General features: G+C 39.8%; 1 long non-coding RNA gene across 1 annotated transcript; it reads left to right on the forward strand.

Moving 5' to 3' along the window:
• Positions 1-5,099: 5,099 nt before the first annotated feature.
• On the forward strand, positions 5,100-15,143 carry LOC127429618 (uncharacterized). Its single transcript, XR_007895324.1, has 3 exons — positions 5,100-5,167; positions 9,487-9,619; positions 13,552-15,143. It is a non-coding gene; the product is annotated as an uncharacterized LOC127429618 (long non-coding RNA).
• Positions 15,144-15,451: the final 308 nt, after the last annotated feature.

Genomic DNA, 15,451 nt, shown 5'->3' on the forward strand with positions numbered 1-15,451 from the left:
TTCAATCAAGTCGTTCAACACCAAAAAAATAGAAGAGAACGATTTATTCCCTCAAAGGATTAATTCAAAAATACTGATTTTATTTTTACGTGTGATTTTACCTAAAATATACGACTACTTTTATATTTTATGATTGCGTTTATGGTACAGAAAAGCGTTACTATTAGTGATGAGAGATGTGACGTTTTAACAAAATCTGCACATAGTTTGTGGCTGATATGAGTTTGAACAAGCAAAAATTCAACCGCTTCAGTGGGTTGTTTTGACATGCGGTTTTAGTCATTCAGTTATTTAACCCTTAAATGCATTGTAATGTTTGGGGAAATACCATACAGTAGCCTACTCTGGTGTTTAGAGACCTATCACAGATATGCCCAGATAGTGTCAACTCTTCGAAACATTTTCAAGCCAATTAGGAAACAATAGAATATATTCTGATATATTTTAATATTTTGTTTTTCATATATCAGAGAGATGAAGCAGCAAATATAGAACAGGATTCATTACTTCCACACTGAAATTTAATGAGACATGACAGTTGTTTAAATTTGTCATTTTTATAGTCATTTTAGGGATTTAGGGTTTGTTGACATTACATCGTCACGGCAACAAAGTTGTAAAATTGTCTATAACTTTACACAGATGCAGTTAGTATGTGATTTTATCAACTAAAATCATGTTAACCCATGTTGTTTATGTGTTGTGACTATACTTTTGAAAAAGTGAGTATTTTAATGTTACGTATTGGCCCCCATTCACTTCTATTGTAAGTGTCTCACTGTAACCCAGATTTGTGCTTTTTTTGAAAGAAAAGGAGGCACAAGCCAAATTTATCTGGTAATCAGCATTATGCCACAAATGCTGTCGATTGAGCTTAACATGTTTTGAACCCGGAATATTCCTTTAAGCTTTCATACTTAACATTCTGCTTTCTAAGGGTACGTTTACACGACAACGATGTACTAAAAATGGAAAAGTTTCACGTACAGACGACAACGTTGTCAAAATGATCCCCATTCACACGGATCCACGGAAACGACTAGAAACGTTGTATCATGCATGCCAGGCCAGTAGTTGCCGATGTCACTTTGTAAAGAAACGCTACGCACCTGCGCACATCAGCATTCTTCCACAGAGCGATGAATACAAACAATGAAGATGGCGACCGCTGATCGTAGTAGTGATGCAGTAAATCTACACTTTGCTGGAGAAGCGTCAATAAACTCAAAGTCTTGAGCAGCACAAACACAGTCCTGTAGTCCGCCACTGTAGTTTTGAATGTCTCGCGCATTGTTTTGAAGTACTTGCGCGCATGCCTATAGACTGAACACGTAATATGCGTGCGCATGACATCATCGTTTTCACAATTTCACGTTTTTGTATGTTTACACGAAGATGATAACGGCATCGTTTTCAAAAACTTGCACTTTGAAACTCGTTTTCAAAAGTTTGCGTTTTCAGGCCCCAAAACGCTGTTGTCATGTAAACGAACAGCCAAAACGCATAGAGTTTTTAGTTGAAAACGTTGTCGTGTAAATGGCCCCTAAATCAGGGTTTGCTTTTCACATTTGTCCCTCATGAATTGATTTTTGATCATTTAAAATGTTCATTTTAGGTCTGTTTGAAAGAACTGAATGATGTGCCGGAGAAACATCTGAACTTTATAACAGGAGGAACATTGTTAGCTGCTAACACACGGAAATGAATTCCTCACAAGAGAGGACTCAAAAAACAGAAGCTGAAAACTCTTTCACCTGCCCTCAATGTGGAAAGAGTTTCACATTTAAATCACATCTTGATAGACACATGAGAATTCACACTGGAGAGAAACCTTACACGTGCTCATATTGTGACGAAAGTTTTGCTCTGTCGGGAGACCTGAAAACACATGGGAAAGTTCATACTGGAGAGAAACCGTACCACTGCTCCTAATGTGGAAGTCTTTGCACACTCATATAAAAAAACATTGTTAAACGGTGTCACAGTGAGCAAAGTTAATCTTGCAGTCCAATAATGCGGGTATGTCAAGTGTGAAGTTCAGAAAAACTCAAAGGTGCAAATTCTCCTAACAGAAAATTATTTTTGTCATACCGAATTTCTACTCTCTAATTTGTTCTCAAAACTCAGTCGAGCTGAGATGAGTGCTAGTTCTTGCTTGAAAAGGGTACATTAATCTTATTTGTGTTTTACACTGTAAAAAATAAATTGACAACTTGAGGCATCTTGCTGCGCAGATTTTTTAAGTTTACTCAAGGAAAATTCTTTGTACCAACTTAAAGGGGTCCATGTCATGAGGAATCACATTTTTCTTTTTTGACATATAAGAGGTCATTGTACTATAAAAACATACTGTAAGTTTCAGAACTCAAAACTTCCTCTCCAGGAAGAGAGCTTTCTCATTAGTATTCTGAAGGATCCCAACATTAGGAATGAGGATTAAACTTTGTGCCTTTAAAGCATTATGATTCAGGCTTTGCAAAGAAACTTATGGAGAAAAGATGGAGCCAACTATATTTGACATGACAGAAATGCCGGTGAGTAACAGTACTACTGTTTCTGTCTGTTTGTAAGGAATCGTATAGTCCGCCATTTAATCGCTAAATAAACCATGACTCCAACGTGAAGCGGCTTACTACACAGTTAATTACCAAAGAAATACATATTTTCTCACAACATATTGATGTGTGATTAAATTATTTTATTATGTAACAAGAATGTGTAGTGTGGCGTGCAACGAAAACTGAGCGTTTCAGACGGGGCTAGAGACAGGGTGGAAAAAGTTTATTTAATACTGTAATATGAGGGGGCTTGGGTAGCTCAGCGAGTATTGACGCTGACGACCACCCCTGGAGTCACGAGTTCGAATCCAGGGTGTGCTGAGTGACTCCAGCCAGGTCTCCTAAGCAACCAAATTGGCCCGGTTGCTAGGGAGGGTAGAGTCACATGGGGTAACCTCGTGGTCGCTATAATGTGGTTCTCGCTCTCAGTGGGTCACATGGTGAGTTGTGCTATGTCTCAGTGCTAACGTGCTCAAAAAGCCACATGATAAGATGCGGAGGCAACTGAGATTCGTCCTCCGCCACCTGGATTGAGACGAGTCACTACGCCACCATGAGGACTTAGAGCGCATTGGGAATTGGGCATTCCAAATTGGGGAGAAAAAAATACTGTAATATGACTTTTTGTATTGCAAAAACCTTTACTTACATTATAAGTGAACTATAAAATAATTATGTCAAAGAAATGCATGACATGACCCCTTTAACAATTTAAAGCTACACTATGTAACTTTTGGCCCTCTAGTGGTTAATAAATAAAACTGCATGTGTCTTACGGAAGAATATTGTTTTGGTAATGACATAAGTTGTTCTTCGGCTCTGCGCGGATGAATGTGGTTCACCGGTGTACACAGGGATACAGGACATCTTATCAAAACGAATGGACAAACAAATAATGAAAGAAAGGAAAAGATGGATATCCGAAACTGAACAGATAAGTGTCATATCTTATGCTGTTGTTTTGACTTATGTTTTGAAATAAATTACATTACAAAAGTTAGGCAACGTTCGTTAACATTAGACAGAATGATTGCTAGTCTGATAAGGTCAAACGTTGTAACGTTTTTATAACTGCAGGATATTCTGGCCAGTTTTATAGATTGTCCTTGTTACTAACCAGTGGTCAACATAATTTCAAGACTCGCTTCCTTGGCAAGTCTAGGACTAAAGGATTTATTTATATAAGTTATTGCCATTATAAAGAAAAATACACACGTGTGCTAGCAAGTGAAAAGTTCTGCAATGATTACAGTATAATTATTGTATTTCACTACACACAAGCACAGACATGTGTGTGTGATTACACAACTACACATAAACCATATCAATAAAATATCTGATGAGTAAGAAAAAAGCCATCTCTGTGTTGCTTTTAAATCCTTTCAGATCTCGGAGTTGTCACCACTTCTGAAAAGCCAAGCCGATGTTGATTCAGGTTTTATTACGGACTCTATCACTTTCCCTTTTTGCTTGTAGACTCTGCTCTGTTCGGGGTTTCTTTGTTTTTATAAAGAGATTCCCCAGAGGTTTGCCGTTTTGAATGATCCATGGTCAATTTTTCTCATTTGTTGTGACAACAAACTTTCAGCTTCAGCTTCTCCCACACCACACACGTGCTACAGTAGCCGGAGCTTATTTTCTCTGTGTGTGGACATGACGTCAACACGCACGGGCGAATGACGTATGTATGCAATTTCCTGTGAAATCAGTCCCGACAGCTCTAAAATATTTAGAATATAATATCATTATTATAGGTTAAAGTGTATTTGGGTAAAGACATGGTTTTTAAGATGGATTTTTGTTGCACTCTCTCTCATTAATAACATTTTGTTATTAAAAAAAAAAATAAAAATTACATAGTGTAGCTTTAAGTTGGACTGTAAAAATTAACATGTAAAATTAGTTCAACTAGTTCAAAATTGCGTTTTGAAGTTTAGCTAACCATAACTTTTGAGTATTTCTGATGTATGAATTAATAAACAGTCTTTGCCGTATAAAAATATGGTGGCTTTGTTTGAGGTTTGAATGACGATGTGAAATTAAAGTTTTTCTAATATCTCCAAAAAAAAAAAAAAAACAAAACAAAAAATCTAAAAAACGGTTGGTAAACATTACGATCAAAGAACATTTCAAATCAGCTATAAAATATGACAAAACTGTTATCATTGTGCTTCTTTACCTCATTACAATACGAAACGCAATTTTCCCGCCTTGTATAGCTAATGCGCATGCGCGTTGTACAGTTGCTCTAAAAGGTGATTTGTCTCTCTTAACTGTAAGGCGGGACTTCCCTTCTACATCCGTTGACCGTTGGGCGTTCTAATTTCTGTGGCCCGTCTCTGCTAAATAGTCTCTCGTGCAATTCATGTTAGAGGACAAAATGTTCAAGTATCTTTCATGAATGCTTACCACAGACCTTATTTTACTCATTAAAAAAAAAAACTGCCATTATAAAAACCCATAGGAAAATCCTGAGGGAATCCATGGTCTGAAAATAGTAATTCTCTTCCGGGTTTTTAGGCAGCTCACTTTCCCTTTAAGAGATTACGTACATTCCTCTTCCTCCTTTCGCTCCCTTTCAGTACAATCAGTACGTTGGCTGAAGAGTGGTAAGTGTCGCTGCAACAAAAAATAATGTAATTTATGTTTTTATTACAATAAGTTGGTGCGTTTTGTAGAGTTTGCATAAAGCTTGTTCGTGTGGTTGATTAATTTGTTTTGGCGTGCACATGAAGGGACGCCAAGAAATCAGTGTTTTCAATGAAGCGAAAACGCATTAGTATCGATACACTATTACAATCGACTTGTAATACAGCTACTATTGTTATTTTATGCTTGAGTTTAGAATACAGAAAAGCTTAGTATTTATGTTGAGAGATGTGACGTTTTAACATGAAACCTGCCCATCGTTTGTCGGTGATTTTGAACGATTTTAAATTAACCAGCTACAGATTAGATAGTTTTGACAAGCGTTTATATATATATATAATAATTAAAAACAATTTTAAAAAAAATTAAAAATCTTTCCGGGTTCAACACAAGTTAAGCTCATTCGACAGCATTTGTGGCATAATGTTGATTAACACAAAAATTACTTGTCCCTCCTTTCATAAATAGATATCATGTGATCATATTTGCTTGTTAATATCAATGAAATGGGCTTAATGTGACAATTTACAGAAGATCTTAGTCATCACCATAATTCACTAACCGACAACAGGGAACTATTGAAATAAAGAAGCAAACAATTTTATGTTTGAATGAAACAAAACAGTTAATTGTTGGTTATGAAGGAATACAATCAGAGATTACTTACCAGAGACAGGTCACATCTATTAAAATGAATGGGAGAAATTGGAACGCATTGGAACGCCCAACGGCAGCCAAAGGTCAACGGATGTAGAAAGGAAGTCCCGCCTTACTGGTAAAAGAGCCAATCACCTTTTAGATTCAGACATCGCCTGTCAATCAACTCGACAGTGTGCATGCGCATTAGCTATAAAGCCGAGAAAATTGTGTTCCCTTACGACTCTGTAAACTTGATATTGCGTTTATTAGCGCATATGGGGAGTGCCTTCATACACAACCTAGTTGAAACCTATCTGCGATAATGGCAACATACTAATACTGACTGTGGTGTTTGGCGCGAAGCTGTGCACCAGCTTTTATAGCGGACAGTCACCATTTTCTCAGAATTTCTTCCCTCAAGACAGCGATCATCTCTTGTCTAGAAGCCCTCTATCCTGTATTTGCATTCCGCAAAAATGCCCCATTCTTCCCCGAAGTTCATAACGAACGGTCTAAGTCCTGGCGCGCACCCTTCTCAGCACGCTCACGCAGTGACGCCATCCTCTCTAATGTGGATCATGGGCAAGAGAACGATTATGCCCAACTACCCGCTGTGGAGGAGGCGGTAGCGGCACACCTCTGCCCAGCGAGTAACAGGACGTGGAAATCACGTCCCATACATCCTTCCAAGCCATGTCGACAAATGTCCGCACTGGCTGGAAAAGCGTACTCCGTGGCAGGACAAGCTGGATCAGCACTCCATGCAATGGCGGTGCTCAAGGTATTTCAAGCCAAGCACCTCAAGCAAATGGACGAGCAAGGCTTTGATCCAGTGACATTCAAAGAGCTCCGCACCGCTACAGACTTCGCGCTGCATGCCAAGAAAGTCACTGTGCAGGCCATCGGCAAGTCCATGGGCAACCTGGTAGTTCTGGATTGACATGTATGGCTGACCCTCACAGAACTTAGTGATAAGGAAAAAGCCACTCTGTTGGATGCTCCAGTGTCTCCAGCTGGCCTCTTTGGTGGCTCTGAATAAGTTTGCTGAGCGTTATGTCGTGACTCAGCAGCAATCACAGGCTATGAAACACTTGATGCCAAAAAAAGAGTACACCACAGCCGGTTCGCCTTCGCTCTGTTTCAAGCCAGACTAAAAGCCCCATACCTGCTGCCACCAAGCCACCGGTGAGGCCAAGCAAGCCGTGGCCCAAACGAAAGCAGCTATATCAGTGCCCACCTTGTGCCGGCGGAACAAACCCCCCCCGTGCAGCAAAAGTGCTCTTGTTGTTAGAAATGAATATTGTTGTTCACAATATTGTTCAAAATGTTGTTTCTGTGTCTTGCACTCAAATAAATGCAAGAAAAAATGCAATAAATGCAAAAAAAGAATACAGCACGAGATGCTCACACATTCTCAATAAAGAGCCCTTTTCCCCTTCAAAACCCACACATTATGCGCAACCGCTTCCCTATGATGAGCGACGCATTATATCATACGGTGAGCAAACCAAATTGCCCTCTGTCCCGTTACGTAGACGCTTGGCAAGCCCTAATGGGTATTTCAGAATGGGTGCAAAAAACGATCAAACATGGTTTTACGATACCATTTGCATGCCGACCACCCCGTTTCGGCGGCATTCTGTCTTCCACGGTTTCGTCTGAAGACGCGCCAGTGTTATGAGCCAAAATACACAATCTCATGAGAACACGATAGAGGTTGTGCCAAATTGTCAAGCCCAAAAAGGGTTTTACAGCTGTTATATTCTTGTCCCAAAGAAAGACGGCGGGCTTCGGCCGATCGGGGATCTGAGACATTTGAATCGTGCACTCACAAAGCGCCCATTCAAAACGATTACACGGAAATGGATCTTATTGCATGTACGCCCACACAATTTGTTTGTGTCGATAGATCTGAAGCATGCGTACTTTCATATCTAAATTGTATGACATCACAGGATGTTTTTGAGATTCGCATTCGAGGGAACAGCATATCACTTCAAAGTCCTGCCCTTCGGACTGTCTCTGGCTCCTCGCACGTTCACAAAGTGCATCGATGCAATTCTCGCCCCTCTGAAACTGAGCGGCGTGCACATCTTGAACTACCTCGACGATTGGCTGTTACTGGCACAATCGGAGGCTCTGTAATGTCTGGTCTGCTTCAACATCTAAACAGCTTGGGCCTCGATGTGAACTGGGCGAAGAGCACACTCTACCCCCAGCCAACAAATCTCCTTTTTGGGAGTCCGCCTCGACTCCACGAGCGGGCGTGCGCATCTCACGAGCGAGCGTGTTCAGGCCATTCTACAGTGTCTGTCTCTGTTCAAACTGGGGAGAACACTTCAACTGAAGCTGTTTCAAAAAGCATTGGAGTTTTTGGTGGCGGCATCCACATGAGACCTCTTCAGTGCTGGCTCAAGCGTCTTGTGCCACAACATGCTTGGCGCCATAAGTGCATGTGCATCACTATATCCCGCCGCTGTATAGCTGCTTCAGCACCTTTTAGCGTTTTACCAGCGAGGCGTCACGCTAGGGCAGATTGTCAGTCGGAAAGTGGTGACTATGGATGCTTCTAACACAGGATGGGGGGCGGTGTGTGATAAACGCCTGACTTTTGGCACCTGGACAGGTGCAAAGAAAGCATGGCACATCAACCGCCTAGAGCTATCGGCTGTATTCCTAGCCTTAAAGGCTTTTCAGTCAGAAATAATGAACTGTCATGTCCTGGTTCGCTCCGACAACATGACAGTTTTGTGGTGTGTGTGTGTGTGTGTATATATTAATATAAACCGCCAAGTAGAATTCATTCACTGCCACTGTTGAGACTGACGCGTCACCACCTCCTATGGAGCGAGCGTCATTTCCTCGCCCTGAGAGTGACATATGTCCCAGGCCGCATGAATTACGGTGCAGACATAACTGAGACGTTTTTTAGCGTACTCTGAGGTAAAGAAGCACAATTTATGATTCCGGTGTTTTTTTACTGCTAATTTGAAATGTCCTTTGATCGTAATCTTGACCAACTGTTTAGGAGATTTCGGTCTTTCCCATTCAAATAGATAGGAACTGAACTCTCATGACTGGAAATAGCCTCCCAAGAGCGTTCCAAAGATGGCAGAAAGCAAGTCAGTCCACTGTCTGCCATCTTTGGCTATTTCGGGAGGCTATTTTAGAGTTGATTGACAGGTGATATCTGTATCTAAAAGGCGATTTAGCTCTTTTACCTGTAAGGCGGGACTTCCTTTCTACATCCATTGACCTTTGGCTGCCATTGGGCATTCCAATTTGTCCCATTCATTTTAATAGAAGTGAACTATCTCTGCTAAATAGTCTCTGCTTTGATACAATCTTTATACTTTTAATATTGTGTGTATTCATTCTATTTATTTTTAAAAGTATATGTTTTTAATTGTTTTACTGTTATTTCCAGTGTTTTTAAAATGTGAGATTTCTTCATGCATTTGTTAATGAGGTGGCTTTCTTTCAAAGTATGTTCTTAAATACATGTAAGAATATAAAATACAGGAATGCATGTAAAGAAATCGTAAAAACATTATATCATTATTTTATCAATAAAACCATTTTTTTTTATAATTGCATAAAATCTTATATAACATAAGAAATGTATTTATTATTTTGTCAGATCTTGTCCTCTGGTGATCTATATCACAGTTCACATACTCTGTATATTCCCATCAAGAGAAGTGTTTCAGACCAGATTCCAGGTGATCCAGAACCATCCAGAATGAAATATGAAGATATTGAGGAACAAAGAGGTTGGTGTTCATTCTTGATACTTCATTATTGACTGCTGAGGAACATTCAAGTAACAAAGTAGTTAAATGCAGTTCAACAGATTTAGTGTCTGTATTTAGAAAATCAAAAGAGCTGTGAAATAACAGACAGTATTGACCTCTCAATGTGACAGCACTGTAAATCTTTGCCGCCATGTTTGTGACCAAAATATATAGTATATATTTAATGTTGTGGCAGAACGACCCACTCCTTCCTCTTGTTATTGTTTCTATGAGGGCCGTCCTTCAGCAAGGCTAACAACGGGAGTGGGCAGGAGAGAGGAGCGGTGCAATTTAATAAGCCTCATTTGGGTAGTGGATAAGGCACACCTGAAATTAATGTAGCCTAATGACCGCTGCCATTAAAACATAGAGCGCGCCTCTCCTCGGGAAGCCGACTTCTATCTCCTTGTGTGCACACTGGCATCCTCGCGGGTAGGGTGCCTGCCCGACACCAGGGACTGGAGTATGCATATGAGCCGCTAAAGAGAATCTGCCGCCCCTGCCGAAAATTCAGTGGGCATAAAAACATTACTTGAAGAAACTTGGACGTTTTGTACAACATAAATTACACAGTCACAACCCAAATGTGAGATTTGAAGCTGCTGTATTTAAAAAAAAAAAAAAAAAAAAAAGTATGTTGCTAGATGGGAATTACAATGGTTTTCTGTTTCATCAGGAATGTACACTATTGCTTGTGGTAGTTGTAGTCCTTATTTAACAACTTGTTAGCAACATATTTTAAAAGCAAACTATATAGCCTGCAACAAAATACTATGTATTTCTAATATACAGAATAAACAGGGTACCCGCGGGTCCTTAAAAAGCTTAAATTTACTCTTAAAATGTAAGGCCATAAGTCTTAAATATCTTAAATTACAAGAAGTCCTAAATTTCGCTTGCTGAGGTCTTAAATTTTGGGGCGTGAATAGAGGAGATGCTTAAGACAGCAGAATCTGCGTGAGTCAAAATCATCTCTCTCTCTCGTGCATTTAGCAGCTGACGCTTGAATTTAATGTGATTATGTGCAGGGAAGTGCATTTTTACTGAACTTACAATGTTACACATGTATAAACCTTCATAAATCCGTTAATCTGAAATGCAAATGGTGTTATTCTGCGTCTCTGTAAGCGTGCGATGCGCTAACACTGTCGCTCCTGCTTCTAATGGACAAAGCTGTCAACGTTGCAATTTGCAAGTGCGCAAGGTTGGAGCGGTCTTTTGACGCCTTTCAAATTGTGGCACTTCCTTATTTTACATCACCTTTGACAAGAATTGTAAAGCTAACAGAACTACTCATCTACAGAGTTACACCTGTTACATCTCATCTCCACCTCTCTAGAGCTCCATCTGACATGTACAGGTATTTTCTATGTCATCTGAATCGATGTAAAAAAATAATAATATACAAAACAATAATAATATAAATATTATAATATACATAATATATAATATATATATTTAATATTTGTATATAATCTGTTTTCAGTATACAACTTAACTAATTATGCAGCACAGTTCTCTTTCATAATTTAATCTGTTAATATTTTCAATACATCTTGTCAACTTTAAGCGGCCATTTTTAAGGTAACTGATGAGTTTTGACTTGAGATATTTCACACAAAAATGAAAACTGTCATCACTTACCTTCATGTTGTTGCAAACCTGTATGATTTATTTCAGTGGAACTCGAAAGGAGATATTAGGGAGTTTCAGTCACTTTTGACACACAAGACTTTTGCACAGTACTGTATGTCTCTATAAACGCTCAAAGAAACATTATATGTCAGGAGGAAATTCAGCAACAGCTAGTATATTCGTCTCCATGTTGTTTTTGACTACATAAAATCTAAGTGTCGTTTGATTGGTTGTGAATAAATTCAGCTTTGGTCAGTGACAAGCAGCAGCAGAACGACTCAACCCTCCCTCGCTTTGGCGTCACCCCGCCTTCTCTTGGATTGATCTTCGGCAAGGCTCACAACAGGAGTGGGCAAGAGAGAGGAGGGCAGCAATTAATAAACCCCAAGCAAGGAAGCCGGTACGCTATTTCCCTCAAGCGGCGAGACTCAGGGAAGCCGCCGTCCCTCATGGCCCAGACCCAGGAGCGGAGTGCATGCAACCGTTTGACCCCGCCCCTTATTCCTTGGCCAGCCCTTCTAACACTCCCCGTCTTTCACATAGCCCCATTTCACCACAAGGACGCCAGTTTCTCCCTTTTGTTTTGGACACTTTCCCCATGGACATGTTATTTTCCCCATTTTGGACTGTTTCTGCTCCGTCCGCCATCTTCACCAAGCTCATCTTCTTCAGCGGATCGCAAACTAAAATAGTGCATTAGTGCCATCTACTGTTAGCTCGAACCAGAGACACTTGGATTGCCTTCTCCTACATAAGTCAGTGGATACATTTGGAATGGCATACTTCCATAATATTCTTACTATTTCTGCCATTATATTTTAGGGATGATGTCAGCTAGTTGTTATCCCAGAGGACTCTTGTATCACCCTGATTTTGCTATAACATCCATCTGACTGTACATTTATCCCACTTATTACACGACTACTAACAAAAAACATAAATAAATGGACATTAAATATTTAATTATGTTGAAATTGTTATGTGAGATGAAACAAATCACTGAACAGCTATATTCCACCTCTGGTCTGCGCCGGAGTTCTGTTGGTGTTTTGTAAATTATCCAGCTTATTTAAAGACTACTTGTCAAATGGACATTAAACATTGATTTAAGTTGAAATTATTATTAATTAGAAAAAATATAAAATTATTAGCTTATATGTAGAGATCGTAGAGTGATACGAGATGTAGAAAAGATGACTCTCAATACCCGGATGACCGATCTGATATCACCTAATCCCTGGATGTGCAGTTGTTATTCAGAAATATCAGACCAATAGATGGAACCATTGATCAATCAGAATAGAGTATTCCAGAGGTCTGTGGAATAAATATCTATAGCGTGTATAAATATCTATGTCCCAAATGATGCACAGTCAATGGGCATGGCCATGAAGTTTCCGTAATTTTGTGCAAGGATTGTGCGAAGTCTAGGCGTAAGTGGGTTAGCGAAATCCCTTATGATAAAATGATGGTAAAGAATTTCACAATTGTAAGGTACTGTCGTCAAAGAAGTTTAGCTAGTTGCCACATTCACCATTAATTTCTCTTGTTTTGTCAGGCCAGTATCGCAACCAGGTAACTCCGTCCCTTCCGCTATGTAGCACAAGCCGCGACTGCGGAGTGCTTGAAGTGTCCACACTCTTTATTTAAAGTACATCATCCATGTACTCATAGTACACTTCGTTGCATTTCAAGTGTGAATATTCTACTCGCACTATACAAAATGGCCTAGAAAGCTGTGATTTGAGATGCACCTGATATATTGAATTAAGAGTAGTATACCATAACTCTGCCATACGCAGATACCTGACAGTTGTGCCTGGCAGCAGGGTACTCAGCCTTACATTTACCTGCAGAGTTCATAATCATGTAAATCTGGATGTAATCCCTTACAAAAATTGAGAGTTCTGGCAAACTTGCAGAAAACTTAATGCAAATTTGCCACAATTTCGCCAATCATCATTTTCATATGCAAACGAGCTTCGCGGCAAACTCTTCGTTGTTCCCAAAGGTTTGCTACAGGTTCACCACTACTGATAAAGGAGCTGCAAACATTTGCGGCGAATTGCAAGCTCATTTGCATGTGAAAATACTGAGTGGGAAATTTGCGGCAAGTTAGTCAGAACTCTAGATTGTTTGTAAGGGATGTGTGGGGTTTTTTTTTTTTTTGTACAAATGCAAATATGACAATGACAAAATTAACCTTTGGTTCAATAAAGAGCACGACATTCTGCTATCGTTCATTGATTTTTGATCATGTAATATGTTCATTTCAGATCTGACCGAAGTGAAAGAGGGACGTCAAGACCTGAATTAAGTGGAGGAGAAACATTATAACGTCATATGAGAAGAAAAACGTTTTAGCTGCTCACAGATGGAAAATAATTTCTCACAGAACAGAACTCAAACAACAAGAGCTAAAAAAACGTTCACCTGCCCTCAGTGTGGAAAAAGTGTCACGCATAAAGGAACCTTTGTAAAACACCTAAGAGTTCATACTGGAGAGAAGCCTTACACATGCCCTCAGTGTGGTAAAAGTTTCCCGCATATAGGAGACCTTAATAGACACCTAAGAGCTCATACTGGAGAGAGGCCTTATACATGTCATCAGTGTGGGAAGAGTTTCATACGTAAAGACACCCTTAATGTACACTTGAGAAGACATTCTTGAGAGGAGCATTTCACATGCCCTCATTGTGGAAAGACATTCTCACATTCATACAGACTCACTTTCCATCTGCGCTGTCACTCTGGTGGAAAGCCATTCTGCTGTGATCAGTGTGGTAAAACATTTATGTCTGCATCAGTGCTAAAAGGCCACCTGAAAGTCCATATGAAATAAAAGCCTTACTTGTGTTCTTTGTGAGGAAAGAGTTTTTTATGGGTGAGCCATTGGAAGGAACACCAGAAAGTACATATTGGTGTGAGAGATCATGTGTGCTCGGAGTGTGGGAAGGCCTATATTAAGGTTTCTCAATTGAAATATCACCAAAGAATACAAACTGAAGAAAAACCTTACAAGTGCTCACATTGTGACACAAGATTTATTAAGTTATGGCAATTGAGAAAACATGAGAGAGTGCATACTGGAGAGAAAAAGTGTTGGCGGAGTGAGTAAAGAATTTCAGTTGTGTTGTGGCTTGGCCGGGTGTAAAGGCCCCGGCATTCTCACAGCGAAGTGCTTCTTTGCTCAGAGCGAAAATAAGTTCTGAACAGCTGAGCAACGACATAATGCTCGTGAACATTTAGACACTGGCCACATTGCTGGGGGTGGCGTTTAGAGGATCATTTAAACATGAGGACGCAATAAGACTACATGCAAAACCTTGACTAATGTGACATTAAAATGTGTTATTAATAACTTCATGCCTCATTCTATGAGTACAATTCACACAAGATCAGTCAAAGAAGCTGTTTTAACCATTTGATGATGATTTAAAGTAATATGCCCTAGATAATGTGTAATTTGTCATGTTTACATCCTGCATTTGTGGAGTTAATGCACTAACATGCAATGCACAGCAATGTTGACAGATCTTGACTGACTGACGAATGTTAACGCAATCAGTGGTTGGCCTCAAAGTAGGTGTAGCTCCAGGTCGAGGACCAATGGCAGTAAGAAGGTGTTTAGCAGCCAATATGAAGTTTTCCTTAAAGTTTGCACTGGCTAGCTATTATGAATCATTCAACTCAAAAACACCTTTGTTTTGGCTAGATTTAGTTTGAAATGACGTAACACCCCTTTGTTCTTCAATTTCATATGAAGTATGGTGGCATGTAAATGTAATGTAGTAACCCCCCCCCCCAAGAAACTTCTGATGCCCCCACCTGGACTGACGGCAAAACTGTCATTGTTGCCCCCCCACCCCCCCCCCCCAAAATAAAAGTGCCCCACCAAAGATCACATCCTAGGACCTGCCCTGTGTAGTGGTGAAGTTTGTCCATTTAGTGGAAAGTCACAGTATCAGCTCAGAAAATATTGTGTATATAAGTTTTGTAGTCACACTTTTCCCTTAAGTTGTTGAGTAGACTAAGTGTGCCCGCACAAAACTGCCAAACGTTTTCTCAGTGGTTTTTAGAGCATTGCCGAATGTGATTGTTCTTAGTGGTTCCTTATTAACACATGTCAAAAGAGCCCAGCCTTTTATCATTCTGAAGCTTTCACGTGACTGAGCC

Source organism: Myxocyprinus asiaticus, chromosome 39 (genome assembly GCF_019703515.2).
Source record: "Myxocyprinus asiaticus isolate MX2 ecotype Aquarium Trade chromosome 39, UBuf_Myxa_2, whole genome shotgun sequence".
Classification (NCBI taxonomy): Eukaryota; Metazoa; Chordata; class Actinopteri; order Cypriniformes; family Catostomidae; genus Myxocyprinus; species Myxocyprinus asiaticus.